At 44.6% G+C, this 27500-nt stretch overlaps 1 protein-coding gene across 8 annotated transcripts in view; it reads left to right on the forward strand.

Annotated features, from left to right (window-relative positions):
* CDIN1 (CDAN1 interacting nuclease 1) overlaps positions 1-27500 on the forward strand; it is a 237458-nt gene that overhangs the window by 55487 nt on the left and 154471 nt on the right. The gene's annotated exons all lie outside the window — the stretch shown is intronic.

Consider the following 27500-nt stretch of genomic DNA (forward strand, 5'->3'; position numbering starts at 1 on the left):
TTGGACCAGAAAATATTGCATGTACTATTACTTTGATTAGATCAATGCACTGTTTTAAATTGTTTTGCTTCTATAAAAATGTATGGGTATTAGCAGTGGCAAACACACAAATGCAGCTTATTGGTCTAGTAATGCTACAATGTATTTGGGGGCCATAATTACTTTATTACTGAGATGTTTTGCATTGCATTAATTTTATTTTTCTGAAGCTCACAGACGTCACTATGAGGACTTTCCAGAGGAAATAATTGATCACAAATAAAATGACACTTTTTTTTTTTAAAAGAATAATAATGCTTCTGGAATGTAGAGTGATCAAAACAGAAACTCAGAGATATGAATTTCTCAATGGAGATCGTAACTCTGAAAAAATGTTATGGCTTTTTCAGAAGTTTGCAACTGAACATTAACTTAATCAGCCTAGGCAGAATTAAAAAACTGCTGTTAACCATCTTCATTTAAATAAATATAGCAAGTTCAGAACCAGTTTCCTTACCTTACTGAATCTTTTTTTAAACTCTCCCTTGAGAGTTTAGTAGTTTTCTTTTAATACAATACTGTATTTTCTATTTTTTTTCTTTGATGCTCCCTGATTATATACTACTACTTCAAATGCTGTCTCTTTAGGTGTTTCACTTCAGGTGACTGTGTGTCCTTGTGTCATTGATTGGAGGCTTTTTGATAGCAGTTCATGGCCAGGCCACACGTGTGCTCTAGCTATCTTGTGTTGGCTACAGATGGAGCTCTTCACAGTGTGACTGCTTTTTCTCCCTAGAATTTTTAAAAATGCACATTAGTAGTGCATTTTTATAAATCTGTTTCATGGAATTTTAAAATATATTCTACGATACTTAGATTTATTCTTTGAGAGCTTGTTCATATGCATTCCAGTCATGTGTGTGCATGGGAGCCAGAAGATTTTTCCCTCAGCAGCATCCGCCGGGTTAGCCTGGGCATCTAAAATATAGCCCTCCTGATCCACCAACCCTATAGTTCCTTTTTATCAACTGGCATGCTTGAATTCCTGGGGTTTAAAGCTTTCTAGGCCTGCAGCAAGCTTATACTAAAGAGTAGCCCCCACACCAATTACCTAAAGTATCTTAGTGAAGGGAACCAAAAAGAAAGGTGTAGCATTTTTACATGTTTTCACCTGCGGACACTTCAGGTTTGTGAACAGAGGCTCAGGATCCTACTTACGGAGGCAGCTTTTTTTCCTAATCTAACCCGAGTGGAAAGACCCTATGTGCAGCACCTCTTCCTTGGTGCATAGCGCAGTAGTGGATTCAGCGGCTAGTAGGAACAGACATCAACAGATTACCATGTGTAAAGGAGGCAGGCACTTTCAACATCTCAGGGGCGATTCTCGAACTTGATAAGACCGTATGATAGGCACTGGTACTTGCTCTTCCAACATGAAAACAAGCAGATAGGGAGTACTATAGACTAGTGAAGAGCATGGACTTCCTGTACACCCACCCAAAACCTAACACACTGTAGTGGACACCGTAACCCATAGGGCGCAGCAAACTCAACCACAAGCAATTCCATAGGACAAGGAACACAAATGACTGCACTTACTGAGACTTCCTCTACTCTACAGTTCCTCATTGAGAACTTTAGTGCCCTTCTTGCCAGATGTGATCATGAGAATTATAAGTTCTTTGAATTTGCCTCAGACTTCCTTGAGGACAAAAGAGAAGAACTAATGATAGTGCTTTTAGAAGGTCAGTCTTCAGGATGACATTAAAAGCAGCCCTGGATATGGCCAAAACATGATACAGTCGATTGCAATGGTATCACAATACTTAGATATGTCTGATTGGAGCTACAATGCTCTAAGGAGATGCAATTAAAAGAGGACTTACCGTTAGATAAAGACAAACTTTCCTCTGTAAAAACAGATGAAGTTCTCCACACAGTGAAATACTCTCCTGCCACACTATGCATTTTAAGTACATCCCATAAAAAGAGGAGATACCCAATTTTAATCACTGGCGAAAAAAGACCACTGAAAATTGATGCAGACACAACATGCAGTGTTCCAACTTTCAGGCAACAGAGCTTTGATTAAGAGCCTGAACAACCTCCCCAATAGCCCAGCGAATACCACCATATTTGGCCCTCATCTACAGCATTTCCAACAAGCCTGGGAATATGTTGGGTCTTGGATATAATAAAATTGGGCTATTCTTCTTTGAGTGCTTGTTCACATCAATTCCAATCAAGTGTGTGTGCGCCACATGCATGAGCATTGGAAAGTTTTTTTTTTTTTTTTTTTTTTTTTTTTTTTCCTAGCAGCTCCCATATGGTTGGCTGTGGAGACCCCTAGAGTGGCACTGCTATATCAACCCTTATATACCTCAGTTCCTTTTTACCATCTGTGTCGCCATTGGAATTTGTAGTGGTCTTGCTTTGGCAAACTTCTAGTCCCTAGCATGTTTTCTAGTTTAGCTCTCTAAAGTTATGGTTAGATAGTAGTTAGGATTGAGCAATTGTGCCTACACATTTAACCCTTCCTGGGCATCGGGGCATGCTGAACCCTTCCCCCTTCTTCCGCCCCACCCTCCCCCCCCCCGGTTTAAATCTTTCACTGTTTGCAAGCGCTCTGTGCTAAACAGTGATCCGCATAATTTGTGTTTTAGGTATCTGGAAGAAGAACACTGGGCAGAAAAGTGTAAGTTTTGTAAGGGATTTAAATCCCATACAAGAAAGGACTATGTGTATCAGCTCCAGCAACTCTTAACGGAGGTGGCTGTGAGACGGGCATTGTCAGACAGGTCGGCACCAGGAGTGAGCTCAGTCCACAGCGTGCTGGCCTTGGTACATGAGACCAAACCGAAAAAATGCACCGATAAAGATTCTTGGTGCCTGTGTCCACTGGCACTGAAACTGTCTGCACTCAGGCACCGTTAAACATCTTTGCCTCACATTTCTGGTGATGCACTCCGCATAAAGCTCGTCCCCAGCAGGAGCTGGTGCAGTGCAAGAAAACTTCTGCATATAAGGCTCATCAGAACACACCGTTGACACCAGGGCTGGTATGGGCACTGTTGAGTCTGGCACACAGCATATTGCCAGGGAACCAAAGTCTGGTGGAGGTGCTGAACTCTCAGTCCACACCAGACACATATGAGTCTGTAAGGGACCTCACAGAGATTTAAAAGATGGGAGCACCTGTGGTGCAGGACAAGCAGCCATCACCACGAAGAGCACTGCAGTCTAGAGGCAAGCCAACTATGCTAAGGTGTCCTCCATCTGCAGATAGGTGCCTGACAGGTGTGCCATTTTGTCTCCAGAGTGCTTCCCACCACTGGCACTGCTTCCCCCAGCACTTTTGCTGATGCCGCAGAGATCAGATGAATCCTCAGTTCCGGAGCTTCACTGGTATGTGGAGACTAGAGCTGCCACACCTAGCACCCCACACCAATTCCAGTCCTGAAATGGTCAGCACCATTCGACCTCGTGATCTTCACAGCACTGGGCCCTAGCATTGGACTCTTCAACACTGCCATTGCCTTCACCTTCAGCATCCGAGTCTGATGCAACTTCTTTGTACTCACTAGGTGTTGCAGCAACAGCCATCGAGGAGACCCATCATAGCAGTCTCAGTGGTCTCCTCTAATGCAGTGGCAATTCTGGATACCCTGGGCCTACAATCAAGCCCAAGGTGTATTCAGAGCATCTTGATTGGCAGCATCCACTCACCACTGCTTCAGATCCCCAAGGGACAGATGACCACCGACAACCTACGCCACATCAGTCTCCCAACGTACACAGAAGGGCACTCCACCCACATAGGCCTTGGGTCCTGCTCCTATCCAGGAGTTGTCCTCATCCACAGGAGCGGGAGGAACTCAAGACGAAGAACATCCTTTTCTACCTCCAGTCCCACTACCACCTTCAGTCTCTTCATCTTCCTCCCCAGATGAGGCAGTGGCAGGGACCTCGATGGCAGGGCCTCTACCAGTTGACTATAGGGATTTCAGGAGTTCCTGAGATGGGTGGCATGCAATATAAATCTCACAGTGGAGGAAGTCCAAGAGTTGGAGGATCCTGTGATGGACATTTAACCCAAGAAGGCCCTTCAAGAGTGCCATTGCCCATTATAAAGACTATCCAGGTTAATTATAATTCTCTATGGCAATTGCCAGCCTCAATACCACCCACAGCAAAGGGCATGGAGAGAGGAGGTACTTCGTGAACTCCATGGGTTACAAATTCCTTTTCTTGCATCCCCATCCCTCCTCCCTAGTGGTCTCAGTTGTTAACGAAAGGAGAGACGAGGCTAACAAGCACCAGATCTTAAGGCCATGGAGGCCAAAAAACTTGACCTCTTTGACAAGAAGATATACTCAACCAGAAGCCTTCATTTGAGTATAGCAAACCAACAGGCTAGCCTCAGTAGGTACTCATACAGGCAATGGGATGTGATGGCCAAATTCAAAGAGCTCCTTCCTCTAGACTCTAGGAAGGGGTTCTTGGTACTCATAGAGGAAGGCAGAACAGTAGCCAGAATCTCTCTGCAGGTCTCGCTCAATTCAGCTGACTCAATGGCGAGAACTCTGTCCATGGGGATAGTGATGTGCCAGTCTTCGTGGCTCCAGTCTTTGGGTTTCCACCGGAGTTCCAACATACCCTATAAGGCCTTCCCTTCAAAGGAAGGAGCCTGTTTTCAGAGCAAACTGACTCAGAGTTCCAATCTTTAAAAGATTTAAGGGCTACCATGAAGTTTCTGGATATGTACACTCTAGCAATTATTCAGATTTCAGCTTCCATAGGTGAGGTATATTCTGAGGAATCAGCAGAGGTAGCCTCATCAGCACATTAGAAATAATAGGTGCAAGATACCCAGAAATAATAGATCCAGGATGATAATGCCTCCAAACCTTTCTTGAGACCCAAATAAGGGTTTTGAAGATGTACCTGAGTACAGCATACCAGTTTCCCTGGATCCTCCCCTTTATTTTTAGCCAGGCTCTCCCAGTTCTACCAATGGGTCCTATGCATGGTTGGGATGAGATATTCCTTGCAGTTCTCTTTGCTTCCACCCACCTTCCCCATCCTTCAAGGACCCCTCCTATGAGCATCTCCTTATGCAGGAGGTCCTTAGATTAGGTGTGATTCAAGAGGTACCCCATGGGTTGGGGGCAGGGAGGTTACTTCTGATATTTCCTAATTCCGAAGGCAAAAGTCTGGACCTGCGAGGTCTCAATTAGTACATGTGAAAGCAAAAGTTCCACATGGTCTCCCTAGCCACCATTACCTCTGGATCCATGCCACTGATATGCTGCCCTTGACATGAAGGATGCATATTTTCTTATCGCAGTTCCTAGCATGCACAGGCTCTACCTCAGGTTTGTGGTGTCCAGCAATCACTACCAATTCACTGTGCACCCATCTGTTCACCACACCATGGGTGTTCACCAAGTGCTTGTCAATGGTGGCTGCCTTCGCAAGAAAAGGGATACAGATCTTTCCCTATCTGGATTATTGACTACTGAAAGGATACTCAAGAGCGCAGCTTCCATCACATGTACACCTGACTCTCAATCTAATCCACTCACTGGGTCTCCTCCTCAATGAGGAAAAATCAATTCTGATTCCCGTGCAAAGAATAGAGTTCATTGGAGCAACTCTAGGCTTAGTTCAGGCACAAGTCAGCTTACCTGGCTTCAAGTTTTAAACAATGATGGGCATATTATCCCCACTCACCCAGTGTCCCACTATGATGGTGAAGACGTGCCTACAACTATTGGGACACATAGCATCGTGTTGCCATTTGGTCCGGTATGCGAAGCTCCGCCTCAGGCCTCTCCAAGCGTGGTTAGCCTCGGTGTACCAACCAGTGTGGGATGGACTGTACATGTTGATCTCAGTTCCCTGAACAGTAATGCCCACTCTTTTTTATGGTGGTTGGATCCAGGAATTGTCTGCGAAGGGGGTCACATACACTTCCCCAGTCTCCCACAATGATGCTTGTAACAGATGCTTTGGACATCGGGTGAGGAATCCATCTGGGAGCTCCACAGACTTTGCTCTCTGCATCAACTTGAAGGTGCTCAGGGCAGTCATTTTCTCCTGCCAAGTATTCCACTAACAGATGCAGGGCCATCACAGACAGAAAGACCGAGATGTTCTACATAAAGAAGCAGGGCGGAACTAGGTCGTCATGTCTGTGCCATGAAGCCAGCAACTCTTGGTATTCTGATCCATTTAAAGGCTCATTACCTCATGGGCCTGCAGAACACACTAACAAATACACTCATCAGAACGTTCATGATATATGAGTGATCTATCAGAATGGATGTAATACGCTCAATCATCCAGACATGGGGATCGCCTCAACTAGACCAGTTTCCCATTAAGGATAAGAAGTGCAAGGACTTCTGTTCATTTCTGAACTGCTGTCACGGTTCTGTTGTAGATGCAATCACGATTCAGTGAGGGGGGGGGAAAGGGAGGAGGCAGCTGAGTATGTTTTTCTGCCCCGATACCTTTGGTCCAAAGGGTGCTTCTGAAGGTCCGCAGGGGCAGGGCATATCTGATACTGGTGCCAGCTTGGCCGTGCCATCATTGCTTCTACACTCTTCTTGACCAGTCAGTAGAAGCCCCAATAGCTCTCCCTCTATATCTGGCCCTTCTAACGCAGGACCAGAGGCATCTCAGATACCCATACCTCCAGTCTCTCCACCTCTTGACATGGAGGCCGAGAGTCTTAATCCCTTAGAACAGTAGTCTCCAACTTTTTTACACCCAAGATCACTTATTAAATGTCACCCCATCCCTTCCTGAGCCCTTTCTTGAGGCCCCACCCTCTCCAAACCTTTCCGTGGACTTCCTGTTGCTAATGGAAACTCACTGTTTATTACATATTTACACCTAAGCCATTTTGCTATGGCTGCAGCTGGGGAGAATGGTTTAATTTTAATTTATTAAACAGATTACGTGTTTTAACTTTTTTTCATGTTAGTTTATCAAACTTCATTTAAAATAAAATAAAATGGTATGTCCAACACAAAAGGTTTCAATGTTTTCTTTATTTAGGGCAAGGGTGGGGAACTTTTTGGGTTTGGGGGCCACTGACCCACAGAAAAATCAGTTGGGAACCATACAATTGAGAGGCAAAAAACTCCTCCCAAAACCCTGATGTAGCCCCACAACTGACACACCTTACTTTTCTGACACTCCAGCCCCTATGGGGTGAGGGGAAGAGACAGGGAGGACTGAATTTTAGGTCTTCCCATAGGCCAGATTTATTTTCCTGGGGTTCCAGAGTTAGTGAATTTTGTGGACCCCTGTGAGGGTTTCGGGGTGCGATCACCCCCTCCCAGTCCGAGAGGGGGGGTCTGCGGACCCCTTTTGGTCCTCCTTTTGTCCTGTGTCGTCCCTGGGCCGCCGGTGTGGAGTCCGGGCCCCTGGGGTGCGATCACCCCCTCCCAGCCAGAAGGGGGGGGTCAGCGAACCCCAGGCCGTGAGTACCCGCCGAGCGGGATGGGGGGGCCGGAGCCCCTAGCCTTAGGTCCTCCTCCCCCAGTCCGGGGTTCTAGTTTGGTCCCTGTCGGTTAGTGTGGCTGGCGGGTGCTGGACGCTCCCCGTGTGGAGGGAGGGGGACCCGGTCCCGCCCTCTCTCCGGGTCCCAGCCCGGGGCCCTGAGCGCCGGGGCCGCTAGCGCCCCGGCACGGTGGACGAGGGGGGTGAGGATTCTCCCCCCTGTGGCCCGTCCACCCACGGCCGCCAGAAGCGCCCTGCCCCGGGCTCCTTCCTCCCTCCCGTTGGGTCTGCCGGCCGATCCCCGTCGCCCTGGCGCCTACCTCGACTCCGCGGTCTGTGGCGTCTCACGTTCCGATGGAGTCTCGGGGGTGAGCTCTCCGGCCCTGGCGTGCTCCTGGCCGTCCCGGTCTTTCCTGACTCGGCGCGGTGGGGTCCTCCTGCCGTCTGGCGAGGGGCTGAGTGCTCGCCAGGGGCAGTGGCTGTCCCGGTGGCCCCGGGACCAGCGCCGGGCCGGCAGCCGGGCTGTGTGGCGCTCACGCTCCGTCCTGCGGTGGGGGCTGCTCCTCCGCCGCCGCGAGGAGCCTGCGCCCCGCTTCTCCGGCGGCGGGCACTTTTAAACTGGCCCGCCGCGCCGGCCGCCGCCCGGGGCCCCGCCCCTTCCGGGCACGCCCCCGCTGGCGGCCCTCGCCAGTTGCCGTGCGCCCCGGCCCCACCTTCCCTGCGTGGGCCGGCGGGGGGGGAGCCGCCCATCAGCTGCCGGCGCAAGCGCGGGGGAAGCGCCCCCGCCTGCCGCCCCCGGCGGCTGGAGTTGCGGGGTTGCTGGGGGGTCTGGGGCCGGCCGGCAGAGCCCCGCCGGTGAGGACTCCGCTCGCCCCGCCCTCGGGAGAGTGACGGCCGACGGGGGCTCCGCTCCCCTCGCCCCTGGTCCGGGGCTGGCCCGTCACAACCCCCTTGAGCTCTAGTGTGGGAACAAAAATGAGGGGCTCAATGGGAGAGACAGGACTGTCATTAAGTGGGATAGGGATGCAGAATTTGTATGGGAGGTGGGGTGCAGGATAAGGTGAGGAGGGCAGGGTCTTGAAGGGTGTTTGGCAGCTGGAGAGGGTGTGAGGTAAGGTTCAAGAGGGAGTTTGGGAGCAGAAGGGGGTTACGGAAGTAACACAGAAAGGGTGAGAATGCAGACAAATAGCTAGTTCGGGAGGTAGGCAGAGAAGTGGAGAGTGAAGGAAAGTGCAGCTTCTGCAAATTATATCCCCCCCCTTACATCTTTCCTCTGCTCCTGCCTTACTCCCCTCATGCCCATGATTCTCCACCCCCCAACCTGATCCCCCACATCATTCCATGCCCCTCAGTGCAAGCTTTGCCCCACTCCCATCCTGCCCTAGCATCCTCCTTAGGTGTCCCCCCCCCCCCCCCCCCCACTCCCGCTCCACCATCACATTCCTGTGCCCCAGCGCACTCACCTGCAGGGCAGCAGTGCTGGGACTTGCAGCCTCCTTGGAGTAGGGCTAGGATGAAGAGAGTGGGGGCTGTGTGGCAGAGTCTCAGCCTAGCCCTTTGTCTGCAGGCAGTGGGGGTGGGGTGGATGCTGGGGCAGGAAGAGCCTGGGGCTGCCCAAGGCTGGCTCCAGCCTGGCCAGGTGCACTGGGGTGCTTAGGAAAAGACTCCCTGACCCCACACACAACCATTGGGGAAGAGTGCGGCCTAGCACAGTCCCCATAGTGCCACATGTTCTAGCCACTCAGCACCTGCTCTGTGGAGCAGGCCCAGTCCCGACCTGTCCCTCCAGGAGCTGGAGACAAGTGCCAGGGACGCCTCTTCTGACCCCCCAACTGGCAAGTTAACAAAGAGGGGCAGCTGCCCCTCTGCTCCAGGCCAGTTGGCTGCGGGTGTTCAGCCCACCAAGGTTGTGCCACACTCTTGCTGGGCTTGATCAGAGATGGGTAGCCACCCATCCAGCTGCAACTTAGGCACACCCTATCTTCCTACTTAAAGTGGTCTCCCAATTTCACCTGTCTCAGGACATTTTCCTCACGGTATTTTATCCTAAATACCACACTAATGCTATTGAATACTATAGATGTGCATAGAGCCCTGTCATTTTATATCAAACAAACAAGGCCCTTTAGGAAGTCTACTCAATTATTCATAGCAATAGCAAACAGGTTGAAAGGTGACCCAGTCTCAGCCCATTGTATAACCTCATGGATAGTGCAGTGTATACGAACCTGCTGTGACTTAGCAGGAGTTAACCCTCTTTGGTAAAGGGACACTTGCTGTGGCACATGCTTCCTCCATTGCATTCCTGGTGCAAGTTCCCATTCAAGAGAGATGCAGAGCAGAAGCATGGTCATAAATACACATCTGCAGCAGGCTATGCTATCAATAAGTTCTCAAAGGAGGATGCAGCTGTGTGTTGGTAAGGTTGTGCTACAATCAGTGATTCCAAACTCTAACCCCACCTTCATGGTGTAGTGGCTTGAGAATCACCTGATTGGAACTGATGTGAACAAGCACTCCAAAGAGATGTGGTGTTCACTCCATTCCAATTCCCACCCTCCTTCCCCACTGTCAGAGTAACTGGCAAGAAGAAACCAAAGGAAGGGCAGGGTCGGCAGTGACATATAAGGGCTGATTCAGTGGCACTATGCTAGAGGTCTCCATGCCAGTGGAAAACAAGGGAAAAGAGTTTTACTCCCATTATTTTTGACACAGAAGGAAATACTGGATGTCAACCAATTCTAGACTTTGGAAAACTCAAATTTGTCTGCTTCGAATATGAATAATGCTTTCTTCTGGTTCCAAATGAGATGTCAGTTTGTAATGCTGAGATTCTATGTATCACAGATACATATACATATAACATAGCTCCTTGTTTTAAAAACAATATGTGCACTGAATACATGTTTGTATCGCGGAGAAGGTGGAGAGACTGAAAACGGTTTTTTCGCAGAATCATATGTTATACAGTAATTAAACTAGTGGCATGGAAAACAAAAGTAAAATTGTCTCACTAGGAATGTTTGCAAGCGAGGCAACAAAATTATAGAAAGCAAGTGATGTAGAGTGTGGTGTGGGTGTGTGGTGTTTTTTTTTTTTTTTTTTTTTTTTTTTAAATATCATAGTATCAGTCCTAATGTTGAGAAGCACTCTACTAAGCAACCTTTCCTTCTAGGAAAGAATCTCGCGGATATGGTAGTACTTCATTTACTAACATCCCTTTAATAAAATGGATGGTGGTCTACTGCAAAAGTCATTTTAATACAATGAAAATTATTGAATTTAATGACTTTCCCAGTTTCTTCAGTGGATGAAAACTACACTAAGGGTGCATCTACACAGCACCCTAACTCAAAATAAGATAGACAATAACGAGGGTTACAAGAATGCTGAAATAGTGCTCCCATTATTTTGAAAAATATTTCAAAGTAACAGGCGGCTTGTTAAGTTAACTACATTCCAAATAAGCATTATGAAATCACATGCATTTTGACTTTTTCCAGAATGGAGCTGGAAGGGGATACTTTGCTCTTGCTTATCTGATGCCTTACCTTGACCAGGGTAGCTTGTTGCCAGGTAGCCTTGCTGCTTGGTTTTCATTATCTCCTAACACAAGACTTGGTCAAAGAACTTGAACTGTGAAATCGGTGATTGACTAAGGCTCAGCATGGAATGTTTGCTGTTCTCCCTGCCCACTTACATCTTAAGGGCAAAACAAACATCGTAGGAATCAAATGGGTAGTCTGTTGCAAAGCGCTGTCGGGAGCCATTAGTTCGAGGATGCCCTGTATGCTTTGAATAGATGAGGATTTTGCCATTCTGAAAAGATACCTTTAAAAAAACCTGTTGACTATTATATTTATAATAAAGTTCATATTGATGAGTGAAAAGATAGTGGTGGACTGAGACGAGATTTGGACACTATAAATTCAACCTATGGTTTTCCCCATGGTAAATACTCATGTGTTGTCTGACACCTAAACTTTATCACAGGGGCGTAAGTTAGTTGTTGGGCCACACGCAAATGGCGGGGATGCGGCGCAGAGCCTCACTTTCTGACCTGGTCCCCAACTGAGATGCTGGGGAAAAAAGAGATGCTCGCTTTACTCCCCTTGGGTATGTCTACACTACCCTCCTAATTCGAACTAGGAGGGTAATGTAGGCATACCGCACTTGCAAATGAAGCCCGGGATTTGAATTTCCCGGGCTTCATTTGCATGAAGCCGGCCGGCGCCATTTTTAAATGCCGGCAGTTCGAACCCCGTGCCGCGCGGCTACACGCGGCACGGAGTAGCTAGTTCGGATTAGGCTTCCTAATCCGAACTAGCTGTACTCCTCGTGGAATGAGGAGTACAGCTAGTTCGGATTAGGAAGCCTAATCCGAACTAGCTACTCCGTGCCGCGTGTAGCCGCGCGGCACGGGGTTCGAACTGCCGGCATTTAAAAATGGCGCCGTCCGGCTTCATGCAAATGAAGCCCGGGAAATTCAAATCCCGGGCTTCATTTGCAAGTGCGGTATGCCTACATTATCCTCCTAGTTCGAATTAGGAGGGTAGTGTAGACATACCCCTTCTGATTAACCAACTATTTCACTAGGAGGGTGGTGAATTACTGGAACGGGTTACCTAGGGAGGTGGAGGAATCTCCATGCCTACTTCATCCCTAGAGGTTTTTATGTCTCGGCTTGACAAAGCTCTGGCTGGGTTGATTTAGTTGGGATTGGTCCTGCTTTGGGCAGGGGGCTGGACTCGATGACATCCTGAGGTCTCTTCTAGCCCTGTGATTCAGTGATCTTGGTCATGTCAGCATAGCCTTGCCAACACTGGTTTTGCACGTTCATGAGATTGGCGCTCTGTGTGCCCTACCCCTTCCCTTCTCAACTGAATTCTGCAACCCAACTTCATGTCCCTGTACCTTTCAGCATGTATGCTCTGTGGCTGAAGGAGTACACCTGCTCAGAAGAAGTGCAATGGGTCCTTCTGGGTAGCAGGAAACCATCTGTATACCTGATGTATTAGGCAAAATACACAGTTTTCTCTTTGGATTTCTGAACGTGATATCTTGCTGATCTGAGCCCTGATCCAAACTGTCCTCAGCTACCTTCTTTACCTTTGGAACCAGAGGCTGGCACACACCTCTATCTGAGTGCACCTTGCTGCCATATCTGCTTTTCACAAGCTGATCTGGGGGCAGATGATTTTCTACAAGACTTGAGTGTACAGTTCCTGCAGGGCCTCCAGAGGCTATTCCCTCAGGTTCTGGACTCCATCCCACAATGGGACCTCAACTGTGTCCTCTCCTGCATCACTGTGGGTCCCCTGAATCATGCTCCTTGTCCCACCTCTCCTGGAATTTGGCACGATGGCTGTCTGGGATCAGGATCCTGACCTCTAATCTCCTGTATATGCTCTTCCACAAACACAAGGTCCAGCTGCAGCTGCACCAGGCTTTTTTGTCAAAGATTTTTTCTGTCTTTCACATTAATCAGAACATATTCCTGACAGTCTTCTGCTCCAAGCCCCGTAGGTTGGCAGGGTAGAGGCTACATGTCCTGGATGTCAGGATGGTGTTGCATTCTACTTAGAGCCCATCAACCGCTTCTGTAAATCAGTGTGGTTCTTTGTGGCCTATCTTTGTGTTGACTCAGAGGCTTTCTAAGTGGATCACCTCCTGTATATGAACCTATGATGATCTCGTGAGGGTTCTTCTGCTGACCATCATCTGACTTCACTCAACTGGGGCCCAAGCATTATCAGTCTTTTTGGCGCACATGTCAGCCCACGAGATCTGCAAGGCCACAATGTGGTCATTGGTCCACATGTTCGTGTCTCACTGTGCCATCATTCAACAGGCCAGAGATGATGCTGGGTTTGACAGAGATGTGCTACAATCATTACGACTTTGAAGTCCTACTCTCCAACATGAGTACTGCTTGGAGACCCTTATTGTGAAGTAGACATGAGCAAGCATTTGAAGAAGAAAAGACAGTTTTCCTAACTGCTGGTGTTCTTAGAGATAGTGCTCTTGTTAATTCCACATTCTGCCCTCTTTCCCAGCTGTTGGAGGCCCAGTCCAGTGGTCACTAGGGCTACTCCCCTACTGGTACTTCTAAGGGAAAAATGTCCCACACTAGTGCATGTAGTGAGCACACATGCTTATTGCGGAAAGAACATGAGCAGCACATCTTGAAGAACATAATTTACAAAAAGGTAACTTTTACACAATCAAAAACAACAATAATTAGTCAAACGGGAAATGCATAAGTACAGTCACAGGCAAGAAAAGGTAAAGCATGGGATTTAAGAAAATTTACAATCTTTTATTTCTACACTATATAATATTTGTAGTAGTGCTGTAAAGCAATAAAAAATAACTAATATTTTGATATTAAAAATCACAATTGCAGGTTTAATTGCACTATAGAACAAAAATAGAATACCATTTATTTAAATATTTTTGCATGTTTTCTGTATTTTCAAATATTTATTTCAATTACAAACAATACAAAATGTCAAGTGCTCACTTTATATTATTGTTTATTACAGATATTTGCACTGTAAATAGATGAACACTAGAAAGTGTTTTTTCAGTACACCTAAGACAAGTATTATTCTACAGTCTCTTAATCATGAAAGATAAACTTCTAAATTAGAATTATTTTTCACAGAACTTCCCTCAAAAATAAAACATTAGTGCCTGCAGGTGCACTCAATTCTTTATCAGACAAGTCTGTTTATGTTTATTGGACAAAATGCTGCCTACTTATTTACAATGTTGCATAAAAGTGAGAACAGGTGTTCACATGGCAACTGACATTTCAAGGTATTTACTTGCCTGATATGCTAAACGTTTATATGGCCCTTCATGCAGCAGACAAGATTCCAGAAGATATGCTTCCTTGCTGACGGCGGGTTGTGCTAGGTAACGATCCATAATAATAGAGACTGACACATGTTAATTTTCATCATCTGAGTCAGATGCCACCAACAGAAGTTTGGTTTTGGCGGTTTGGATTCTGTAGTTTTCAGCAAACAGAATGTTAGGAGTTATTAAAGGAATAGTAAGGTATTCTCTGTCTCTATATAAATCCATGGTACGCCCACATTTTGAATACTACATATAGATGTGGTTGCCTCATCTTAAAAAAATCTGGCATTGGAAAAAGTTCAGAAAAAGGCAACAAAAATGATTAGTGGTTTGGAAGGGAAGAGAAATTAAAAGGCTGAGACTTCTCAGCTTTGTCTCCTCTTTTCTAAGAGGGGATATGACAGAGGTCTATAAAATGATAGCTGGTGAGGAGACAGTAAATAAGGAAAAGTTATTTACTTTTTCCCATAAGGTAAGAACTAGGGCTCAACAAATTAAATTCCTAGGTAGCAGGTTTAAAAACAAACAAAAGGAAATACTTCTTCATGCAACACAGTCAACCTGTGAAACTCTTTACCAGGGGATGTTGTGAAGACCAGGCCTTTAACAGGGTTCACTAAAGAGCTAGATAAATTCATGGAAGATAGGTCCATCAATGCTTATTAGTCAGCATGGGTAGGAATGGTGTCCCTAACCTCTGTTTGTCAGAGGCTGGGAATGGATGACAGGAGAGGGATCACTTGATGATTGCCTGTTGTGTTCATTCCCTCTTGGGCACCTGGTAGTGGCCACTACGTGGACCTTTGGTCTGACCCAGTATGGCTATTCTTGTGTTCAAAATGAAGTATTGCTTTTTAAAGATTTTTGACAGCATGCTTCGCACCTCATCTCTCTCTCAAATTTCAGAAGACTCTGAATACTCTTAATCTTCATTTGAGTGTTATAGCTATCTTTAGAAATCTCTCATTGATACCGTCTTAGTGTTTTGTCAAATCTGCAATTAAAGTGTTCTTAACCCAGCATATGTTATTATATTTATCAGCAGTGTGTGCCATAATGTGAAGTATGTGGCATAATGTAGGTAAAACCATGGAGCAGAAAACCTCATTCTTCCCTGAGGAGTTCAGTTAAAAATTAAATGAACACATTTTTTAAGAAGCATCATCAGCATGGAAATATGTCCTCTGGAATGATAGCTGAAGCATGAAGAAACATAAAAATATTTTAACATGCTTCTCATGTAAATATCTTGCAAAACTGCCATGTAAATACCTGTTCTCATTTTCAGGTCACATTGTAAATAAGCAGGCAGTATAAATGTAAACAAGCATAGTAGTCTTAGCAATAGGCTGAACAAGAAGTAAGACTAATAGGACTCGTAGGCTCTAACTTTTTACGTTTTTTGTTTTTTGAGTGCTGTTCCGTTACAAAAAAAATCTATATTTTTAAGTTGCACAATCACAATAAACATTGCACTACAGTACTTGTATGAGGTTCATTGAAAAATGCTATTTCTCTTTTTTATGGGGCAAATAGTTGTAATAAAATATAAAGTAAGTGCTATACACTTCATATTCTATGTTTGTAATTGAAATCAGCATACTTACATTTAGAAAAAATCCACAAATATTTAGAATACATTTGTTGTTGTTCTGTTATTTTCCAATGTAATTAAAACAGTGACTAATCATGATTAATTTTTAATCAAATTAATTTCTTTTGAGTCCATTGAGTTAACTTTGACTGGTGATTAAAGCGTGAAGGTGAATACAAATGTTTAGCATATCTGGCAAACCTTAGATTGTATTATGTGAATGAGTTTTATATCTAACTGGAATAGAGGCTTATATCTCTTTTCTCCTGCTCTCTGACTTGCCATCTCTTTTCAAAGACATTTTATTACATATTTATACAATGCTTAGCATAATGGATCTCCAGTTTTGGCTGGGAACTCTGTTACAGTAATACAGATAATTAATAGTCCTGACCTGTATGTGCAGTGAAATAAATTTAAAAACTGACCTAAGCATCTTCATTGGTTCTAATAGGTTCTTTATACCAAGCACAAAAATGTTTACCTTATCCCCATTTTGAGGGAAGAGAAGCAAAAACAACTGCAGTTCTAAAACAGTTTGCAAATTAGACAATTTATAATTCCTTATAAGATATTAATGCTATCCATAGCATATTTTTCTAATAAATATGTAAATTGTAACAATTTTCATTATTTTCCCAGAATAGGCTTTTATTTATGTGTAGAATTCATTTGTAGCAGGAAGGCTTAAAATAGCTCAGTCTTTATAAAAGAAACTTTCATATATTAATGGTTAATCTTTCCATTCTTATCAATGAGCTTTATTATTTTTAGACATAATTTGGTGCAACTCCTAAAGTGCAGTGTGGGAATGGGACTATAAAAAGAAACCTGTGTGACCAAGGGCTGACAATGAGGGAAATGGTCCTATGGGAGGGTGACATAGAATATGGTAACTATAATTATGTAAAAGTAAGCTTCCTCTATTATTTAATAAAAGTGTCAAAATAATGATTGGGTAGTCCCACAGATTTTACAGAAGATCATAAAACTAATACTGCGTCATAGCTTGGGAATATAGGAATTCCATTTTGACCTCCATTTGTGATAAGAGATGTTCAAAACATATTTAATAATTGATAATGGTAAAAGGATTTTCTTTTAACTTCTTTTAATTGAGTCATAGTTTGTTTAATAAATTAGAGTATTTGCTCAGTAGTGTTGATACTGTTATAAAACGAGGTTCTTTAATGTTTATCTATGATATATTGGAGACTATTTGGCCAAATTTATCCATCTCACACAAATTTATTTTGTGGGATGGGACTACCTGGCCTTATATAAATCAAATTTATTTCAGTTACTGAAAAAATGCTGTAAAAATAGTATTGGGTATGGGTTTTTATTTTAAAAAAGGTTTTTATTTTTAAAAAAGTTTGTTCTTATCTTCACCCACTTGCTTATACAGTGATTCTTTGCCCTCATTAAAGTAATATATTTCTTAATGTAGGAATCTCCATACAGGCCTTGTTAATTATTTACCATTTGTTTTGTTTTATTTGAATGTATGATGGTGTATAGAGGCAACAGCCATAATACAGTGCCTCATACAGTAGAGCCCTGATCAAATACAAGATAGTCCTTGCCCTAAAAACAACATAGTCTAAAATAAGACACAACAGGTGGCTGTAGCCAACAGAAAAGGAAAGCCTAAGGAAACAACATTGTACTGCATGATAAACAGCAGTCTTATTATATTATGGACTAGATTCCTATGGACTCACATGCTGCAGGGCCTAGCATTGCAGTGCTGAGCACTGCAGCACCTAATTTTAAGGAGCCTGGTGACTAGTAGAATTCACAACTCCAAATTAGGCAACCAGATTTCCTCTAGAATCCATGATGGATAGTTAGGCACCTAAAAAAGGGATTCACAGAAATGATCAGTCTGAGCAGGGAGTTGCCTAAATGCTGAACAGTGTATCTTGAGCAATGCCCTTCAAAGTCTGGAGTATAGTGAAGCACCTATCTCTGCTCAGGAATTACAGCCTTGATGCCTCTCCTTAGCCAGGTTAGTTCTTGAATAGGATAAAATACTTCACTATCATTGAGTCAAAGAGAGTGACTATATAGCTTAGTGGTTGGTGCACATGCTTCGTAAATCCATGTTTCAGTTCCTGCTCCAATGAATATGCCATTAATTTCTGCATAATAGCTCCAACCTAAGAGATCCAACCCCAGAATACCCAATAGCTCAGCAGCTTCAGAAGGGTAGCCAAGTTAGTCTGTAACTGAAAAAAATTAAAAAACAACAAATAGTCTAGCACCCCCTTAAAGACTAACAAAATGTGTAGTTGATACCATGAGCTTTCGTGGGCACAACCCAGTTCTTCAGATGAATGGAGTATTAAAGGTCCAGTTCCAAAATAAATAGTAGGGGAGGGGAGAGAGAAGGAAGGGAAAAAGGGGAAAAAAGTCAATTGGAGTATTCATGTTACATGAAGCTGATAGAGAAGGTGAAAATTGTTCTTAAATGCCCATTGTTTGGTTTTTTTAAGTCATTAGGATGTGGTAGGTAGTGTGCTGGCCAGGTAATGTCTTTATAACTTTGTGATGGGTCCCAAAGCTGTAAGTTAAGTTCCAAGGCTTCCCTGTGTATTTGGCTTGTGGAATTGGACTGAAACAACATGGTGGCTCAGCAGTTAAGGTTCTCATACCAATGATGAAAGACCTAAATTCAAATCCCACCTCTTCATCAAGCAGAAGAAGGATTTGAACCTGTCTCCCACCTTATGGGTAAGTGCCTTAACCATTGATCTAATAATAAGAAGGGAACATAAGCACAATGACAAGATTTTGTGAAGGCCCTATACGGTGTGTGCTCTTAGGCAATTTCAGCACATTGACTAAAGTGAGTCCTATAGGTGAGAGAGGTTGGTAAATGCCTAAGTCAGGAGAGACAGAAAGTTAGTCACTGATGTCTTAATTTAGGGAACTATATACTGAGAGGCACAAATTTAAGTACCCAAAGGACTTTATCAGTAGATACTTAGGTGCCCACAGAATTGGACAGCAGGTGGGTAGTGGTTTTGTGACTAACAGTGTTGTTGAAATGTCGGATTCTACCACCTAAAGTGTCAGTTAGGCCTTAGAAATACTACATCTACTTTACAGGGAAGCCTCAAAACTAGTCTGAGATAGGCTTCCCTAATGTGGATGTGCTACCTCGTTTTAGACCCCCCAGGAGTCACTGGAGAGTAATTAGTTTGGCTCTGGGGAGGAGCTATTTCGAAATAGCAGCAATGGAGCATCCACACTACAGCTTTTTCAAAATAGCTAGTTTGGAATAGTCGTCGTTCCTCATGGAACGAGGTTTACAGAAGTTGAAAATAAGCCTTCCGTTATTTCAAATTTATTTTGAAATAACGGAATTGCTGTGTAGATGCTCCTATTGTTGTTTCAAAATAAGGTCTGTTATGAAAACTGTGCTGTGTAGAATCACCCTCTTAGAATAACTTGCCCACACTTTTTTTTTCTAAACCAGATATTGAAAGGTTGGCTTATGTACTGAAGCATACAGATTTATATCCTTTCCAAAATTGTTCAATTTTTTTCTTAATCAATGTTATATTTTCTAAATTATGTTAACTATATAAATATCCATTCTTTTTAAATCCTGCTAAGCATTTGGCCTTGACATCTTGTGACAGTGAGGTTCAGTGATCAGTTGTATATTGTACACAAATAGTGTATTTATTAATTTTAAATCTGAGTGTTCATTTGTTGAGTTATTGAGAGGCAGTGTCCAACCAGTTCTGAAGCAGTAGCCACTATAGTGGCTACTTCTATAGTGATCTAGCCGCACTCAACTGGCCAAACAGCCATATTTTTCAAGCCAACTAGCCACGCTTAACCGACGAAATAGCCACATGTGGCTCGTGTGTTGGACTCTACAATTCTGTACCATTCATCTTTTTACCTTTTAGGTGTCCTTTCCTATTTGTTACCTCCAGAATAAACACACACAATATTTGTTTATCTATCTATCTAATATTTTCTGACCGACAAATATCTTCAGGCCACCAACAATTCTTGTTTCCAGTCATTGAACCCCTTCTATTTGTGCTATATGCTTTTTTTGAGATATGATAACCAAAAATTAACACTGTGTTCTGAATGAGAGTGTACCACTGTTTTTGGTGTTTTCTATCCTATTCCATAATTATCTTAACTAGAGCTAGTCATCATTTTTTGAAAGGAATTTTCTGTTTTAAAAAACCTGCAGTTTCAGCAAAATCAACATGTTTTTGTAGGAATGTATTAATTGTGACAAATATTTTGATGGGAAATTTTTGGAATTTTTTATTTTTGTGCCAAAAGTTGAAACATTTTGATTCAAATTTTACATTGCTAAAATATTTATTAGGATATAAAATTAAATTTAATGTATTAATATGTATTAAAGTAAAAACATAACATTTAAACACTAACTAAACTTTTATCAGAATTTTCATTGTATAGGAAACTTTGAAATTTTGTTGTTTTGTGTACTCAGTACACAGACGCAACTACAAGATTGCTACCTAATTTTGCCCACTCACTATGCACTGTTTTCTAGGTCATTAAGAAAGATCTTGAACAATTTTTAATACTGTACCTTATGGCACCTCATGTTAAACTTTTTCCATGATGAAACTTGACCATTCATACTCATAGCAAGATTTCAGTCTATGTCAGTGCTTTGCTTGTCACACCGTAGTCACTTAAGTTTCTTAATGCCTTCTCATGAGGGACTTTATCTAAGTTATCCTATGTTATTCTTTTATCCATTATTTTACTGATGTTCAAAGCATTATAATAGACCGGTGATTGAACAACATTTATTTGCTTCAGTCCTTATGATATCATGGCCATTTAAGGGTTTTAGATCTGTTCTTAATTATCACTTGAACCAATTTTTCAGTCTGTAATTCCCAAGATCCCTTAGCTCCTCATCTACAAATAAATACAGCATTAACATTTATTGTCTTCCATCCCTCTTTATATTGCGTCTGATTATAGTTTCTCAGGAATGTGAGTTCAGAAATAAAAAAAAAATAATACTTGTTACCCACAACTTTAAAAAGAGATTTTGTATTAGTGGGAAACCCCGTAGCAGTCTATTGAAGAGTGCATAATACATTCTCAGGTTATGTAATTACCTATGCCAGATGTTACATAAATATATATAATGCCCGGGGGGAAAAAGTTGCCAGTTGAAGGAAAAAAAAAAAACCTTACTTCTTTAAGTGATGTCCCCGTGGGTGATCCACCATAGGTGCTGGGCTCGCACCAGCGCTGCAGAATGGAGACTTTTCCCTAGCAGCATTCGGCCGGACCGCGCATGCGCATCGTCGTCTTGTGGCATTTGCGCTCTTTTGTGTGGTCACATGGTCCGGTCCCCGCCAGTTCCTCTCAACCGCCTTAGGCTGCAGATGGACTGAACTGGTCTCTTCAACTTCCCTCCTTAATGGCTCAGTCGTGAGATTGTTCTGTTAATAGTTATTCTTCGGTTCACTTCTTTCCCACATTCTTCCTAGTTTAAAAAAAAATTCTTAATAATAACCAAGTTTTTTTCTCCCTTTCTCACATTTTCATAGTTATCACTGTAAATAGCGCGCTCTCTCTCTCTCTCTACTTAGTTGGTCTCTGTTCGTATTTTAAAACAAACAAAAAAAAAAGCCTTAAAACTTACAGATAGAAAATGCCATCCTCCCCTGGTTTTAAAAAGCGTGACACTTGCCGCGAGGCAATGCCTACCCCTGACAGTCATTCTTCCTGCTTTCGCTGCCTCGGAGAAACCTATGTCCCTCAAAAGTGCCCGCACTGCACAAAACTGACCACAAGGACCAGACAGAACAGAGAAATGAGGCTTTTGTTTGATTAAAGCTCTTCAGCCAGAGACCTCTGATTCAAACCAGCCTCCGAAGCATAGGGCCTCATCCCCTATGACAGCACTGCCCAAAAGACATAAGGCGTCACCCACTAGGTCTTTACCTACCATGTCTCAGAGCAGAGTCAGTTCAGGAGAGAAGCCCGGTACCTCTGGCATCACAAAACAATGTTCAAAAACTCCAACGGCGCCAAAATCAAAAAGACTGGCAGAAGAAGCTCCGACAATGGAACTAAGGTCTACCTCGGCACCATCTGCTAGCAAACCCCTGACACCAAACATCTCTTCCACGCTGAGGTCATCATTGGTGCCGACGTCACCATCGGCACCCACTACAGTTTTGGCGCCGACCTCAGCACCGAGCTCTGCTAGCTCTGACGGTACCGACCCCGCATGCTAGCGGCACCAACCCAAGGGACCTGGCATCAAGTCTCCCTCGGCACCGAAGCCATTCGCACTCGCAGTTGCTAATGTTTTCACTGGCACCGTCGCCTTCCCCACGGGCACTGTGGTCTCCGAGACCTCACAGTGCGGGCTGATGCCGATCCCTGCATTCTCCACTTGAGAGGCTCCCTTCTTGATTCTTAGCAGCTCACAGGGACCATCACCACCATCGCAGTCTCTTCTCCATTTCTCCGACATCTTCTAGAGCCTAATACTCTTGTTCGCGTTCTCCACGCTTAACTCACTCAACACATTGGGAACACGCTTGCCACACTTACTTCGATAGGCGATTACTACTTGATAGGCTTTACCACCATGACGACCGCTACCGTCGCTATTCACCTAATAGGCATTCATACCACTACAGGACCAGGTCTCATGGAAGATCATATTGTGACTGCACGTCCTCCAGACATCTCTCCAACTCCAGCTTCTCCAACCCCAATGGGGCAGCCTGCATCTCCACAACACCAACCATCAGAGCCAGATGACACGCAGCTTTTTACTACAAAGGAACATCCACCTGAAGTCTCCCCCAGGGACCATTCTTCCTCTTCTCTGGATGAAGCCGTCATTCCGGGGGATATCTCTCTGCCTGACCTCCAACAATTCCAGGAGCTCTTCAGGAGGGTAGCAGTAAGCCAGGAGATACAGCTGGATGAGAGAAAGGAGAAGCAACACCGACTCCTCAAGAAAGTCCAGCCTCAATATAGATCAAGAATAGCCATACCCCTTAACAAGGCAATACTTGAGATCGCTGAAGAGATCTGGCAAACTCCGACTTCCTTACCACCTACCAGCAAGAAAGCCGACAAGAAATATTTTGTGCCCCCTAAAGGAATGGAGTTCCTCTTTACCCATCCCCAACCAAACTCTTTAGTGGAGGTCGCAGCCCAGTAGAGGTTAAAAACACTGCGATATAAACCTGCTGCTGCTAAGGACATAAAAAGACTTGCGTTAATGGGCAGAGAGGTATATACATCTGCAACACTCATGCTCAGGATAGCCGATTACACAGCACATGTCTCTAATCACATGTTTGATAATTTTACAAAACTCATACCGCTGATTGACCACCTACCAGAATCAAAACGACCCATACTGAATTCAGTCGTCCAGGAGGGCTATACTTCAGTGAGAGCAGCGCTCCAGATAGCCATGGACATGGCAGATACAGCAGTACAGTCCACACCTACAGCAGTAGTGATGAGACGAGTACCCTACCTTCAGTCAGCAGGGAGGTCTAAAGACCTCCAAAACAAAGTTGAAGACTTACCATTCGACAGGGGCAAACTATTCTCTGAAAAGACAAAGTTCTGCACTCATCTAAAGATTTGCGCACGACCCTCCTGAACATTGGGTATGTATACCCCACCTTACAGACGATGTCATTATCCTCCCTACCAATAACTCTACGACTACTTATACGTCAGACAGCAAAATGGCAACACCAACAATGGACCTTCGAGCAACAACGGACGCAGCAAAGTTCTCAGAGGCGTCGAAACCAGGGAAACAGTACTCAGAACCCACTGAACAATAAATAGCAGGTTTGATGCCCCCGTCGAGGGTACACAGACAATCTCCTACATCAACAAGAGTCACCACACTCACCTGTTCCACCATCGCTTGAGGCCCTTTTACCACCAATGGGCCACAATCACCACAGACAAGTGAGTGTTAGAGATAGTTCAATCCAGATACTCCATTCCCTTCTTCACCATAACTCTCACTTCCAAGCCTCAAACCAGCCTGTCCCTCTTCAGGGACCCATCTCACGAGACCCTGCTACCTTGCACCAAAGTCAACCACCTACTCTCCATAGGTGCAATAGAACCAATCACAGACGAGTTCAGAGGCAGTGGCTTCTGTTCCCATTATTTTCTCACTCAAAAGGAGTCGGGCGGTTGGCGACCTATATTGGATCTCCGGAATTTGAACAAGTTCCTACAAAAGCAATGGTTCAAAATGGTGACCCTTGCTTCAATAATACCCGCATTGGATTGCAACGACTGGTTTGCTGCCCTTAATCTCCAGGACGCATATTTTCACGTCACAGTACATTCAGCACAAAGAAGATTCCTACTGTTCAGAGTTGGTACAGACCACTTCCAATACAATGTCCTACACTTTGGTCTTTCCACTGCCCCCAGGGTATTCTCAAAAATCCTGGCAGAAGTAGTGGCATACCTCCGCTGAGAAGGGATGATCATATTCCCTTAACTCGACGACTGTCTGTTGAAGGGCCGCTCCCGTACCGAGATTCTCGATATGGTCCAAACCACCATAAGAACCTTCCATACCCTCATACTACTTACCAACAAGCAAAAGTCCACTTTTCATCCTACTCAGGACCTGGAATTCGATCATCGGTGCCCGCCTAGATGCGACCACCGCAAGAGCATAATTACCCCTCCAGACATTCCACGCCATTCAGAAATTGATAGAAGTCACTTGAGGAAGCCCTACTGTACAGATAATCACTTGTTTAAAACTCATGGGTCACATGGTGGCTACAACTTATGTGGTACACTGCTCCAGATTGCACTTTCGCAGCCTTCAGTATTGACTAGAATTGGTATACAACCGCACGAAACATGACCTATACAGGTCAGTGACTCCTCTGCAATCTGTCCTCCAGTCACTCGACTGGTGGACAACAGGCACAAATCTTCTTGGCGGCATGCCTTTCCACCAACAGCAACCCTCTCATCACATCACCACCGATGCCTCCCTTCTGGGGTGGGGAGCACAGATGGGCACCATTTTTGCCCAGGGCTGGTGGTCACCCTCTGGGACACAATTCCACATAAACCTTCTGGAACTCCAGGCAATCTTCAACGCCTGCAGATACTTCCACAGCCACATCCGCAATACCACGGTAAGAATCTTAACAGACAACGTCACAGCAATGTATTATGTGAACCATCAAGGCGAAGCCCACTCCCACTCCCTCTGTTCAGAGGCAATCCGTTTTTTGGAACTGGTGCATTTGCCATGGCATCACATCTGCAGCATATTACTTACCTGGCTCCATGAACGTCGCTGCAGACTTCTTCAGCAGGCTCCGGATCACTTTGCTCCGGATCACGAGTGGGAGTTTCACGATGGAGTCCTCCACATTCTTTTCCAATGCTGGGGCACCCCCCTAATAGATCTTTTTGCCATGTGTCACAACAAGAAATGCCAAAACTACTTCTCCAGAGCCGGACTCGGCCCCAGCTTTCTAGGTGATGCATTCCTCCTCAATCTCTGGAATGATCCCCTCCTGTATGCCTTTCCACCTACTGTTCTGAATCCCAAAGTTCTGCAGAAGGTCAAAACAGAGAGCGCCACAGTCATATTGATAGCACCAGCATGGGTGTGTCAACACTGGTTCCCCTTCCTTCGACACATGTAACCATGCAGACTGTATCCACTTCCAGTCCTCCCAAACCTTCTCACCCAGAATCAAGGATCATTACGACACCCCCAAATAAATACCTTACAGCTCACTGCATGGCTCCTAGTTGGCTGACTCCTTCCAAATCTCTCTGCTCTACACAGGTTAGAGATGTATTAATTCACAGTAAAAGACAAATGACCAGAACCACTTACTTTTCAGAATTACATAGATTCATCTCCTGGTGTGCCACGCAACAGCTGCTTCCGCATTCAGCTCTGCTCCACCTTATCCTTGACTATTTGTTGCACCTCAAACACACAGTCTTTACCTTAGCTTCTCTCAGACTCCATCTAGTGGCAATTTCCGCCTTCAGACAACCTGTCGAAGGCTCCTCCCTCTTTGCCCATCCAGTTACCAAGAGATTAATGAAAGGCCTTATAAACCTAAGCCCCCCACGCAAACCCATTCCCCCTGTGTGGAACCTAGATTTTGTACTTGGGGCTCTAACTATACCACCATTCGAACCACTGGCTACCTTACCATTGCCGACCTTAACTATGAAGGTATCAACATGCAGTCAGTGAGTTATCAGCACTCATGGCAAAACCCCCATACGCTATCTTCAGTAAGAATGGGGTAGTCCTAATGCTTCATCCAATGTTTATTCCCAAAGTTTGTTCGAACTTTCATGTCAACAAACCAATTATCGTTCCATCCTTTTACCCCCAACCTCACTCTTCTTTACTTGAGGTGTCTCTCCATACACTCGGCATTCGTAGAGCCCTTGCTCCTTATATTGACTGTACGAGACTCTTCAGACTGGCTAATCGTGTCTCTAGCTGAGGGATCTAAGGGACCGCCAATATCATCTCAGCACATATGAAAACTTATAACCGCATGCATAACTGACGCCTACACGACCAGATGTGTACCACTCGCAACGCACCTCTGTGCACATTCTATGAGAGCAATGGAAGTGTCAACAGCCTTCCTCAAGGGTGTTTCTCTCAAGGACATTTGCAGAGCAGCCACTTGGTCATCGCACGACACGTTTGTAAAACATTATGCAATCCAACAGAGGGGGCTCTCAGATACTGCAGTGGCATCAGCGGTGCTCTCATCAGCAGACAAATAGGGACTCAGAGTGCCACCTTCCTGCTTGTTGGGATACTGCTGCTCAGTCACCTACGGTGGAGCACCCACGGGGACATCACTCGAAGAAGAAAGCAAAGTTACTCACCTCTGTGCAGTAACTGTTGTTCTTTGAGACGTGTGTCCTGTGGGTGCTCCACTACCCACCCTCCTCCCCACTTAGGAGTCTTTCTTCATTTCTGTCTTCCAGATTCTGAGGTGGCCTCGAGGAACTGGTAGGGGCCGGACTGCACGACCACACAAAAGAGCGTGAACGCTGCGAGACATTGCCACGCATAAGCGGTCCGGCCGAACACTGCTAGGGAAAAGTCTCCATTCTGCGGCGCTGGGGTGAGCCCAGCACCTAAGGTGGAGCACCTACAAGGACACACATCTCGAAGAACAACTGTTACTGCACCGAGGCGAGTAACTTCGTTATTTGGAGATCCTGTTAGTTTATAAAATGTAGTAGAATATTTTTTAATGTATAATTTTGTTGCAGAGTGAACTTACTGCTCATTTATCTAGCTTAGTGGTGTGGCAGCCTCATGATACACTACTGTTTGGTTGCAGGGGATTCAGTGCACTTTAATTCCACATTCTTTGCTAGTAGATTCCGGGTGCACTGTGGAAAACAGATTTTGTTCTCTAGGATAAAAGGAAGCTTGGCTACATGGCTCACAAAACCATTCATTTGTTGCCTGATCCTTGGAGCA

This window comes from Pelodiscus sinensis, chromosome 4 (genome assembly GCF_049634645.1).
Source record: "Pelodiscus sinensis isolate JC-2024 chromosome 4, ASM4963464v1, whole genome shotgun sequence".
Classification (NCBI taxonomy): Eukaryota; Metazoa; Chordata; order Testudines; family Trionychidae; genus Pelodiscus; species Pelodiscus sinensis.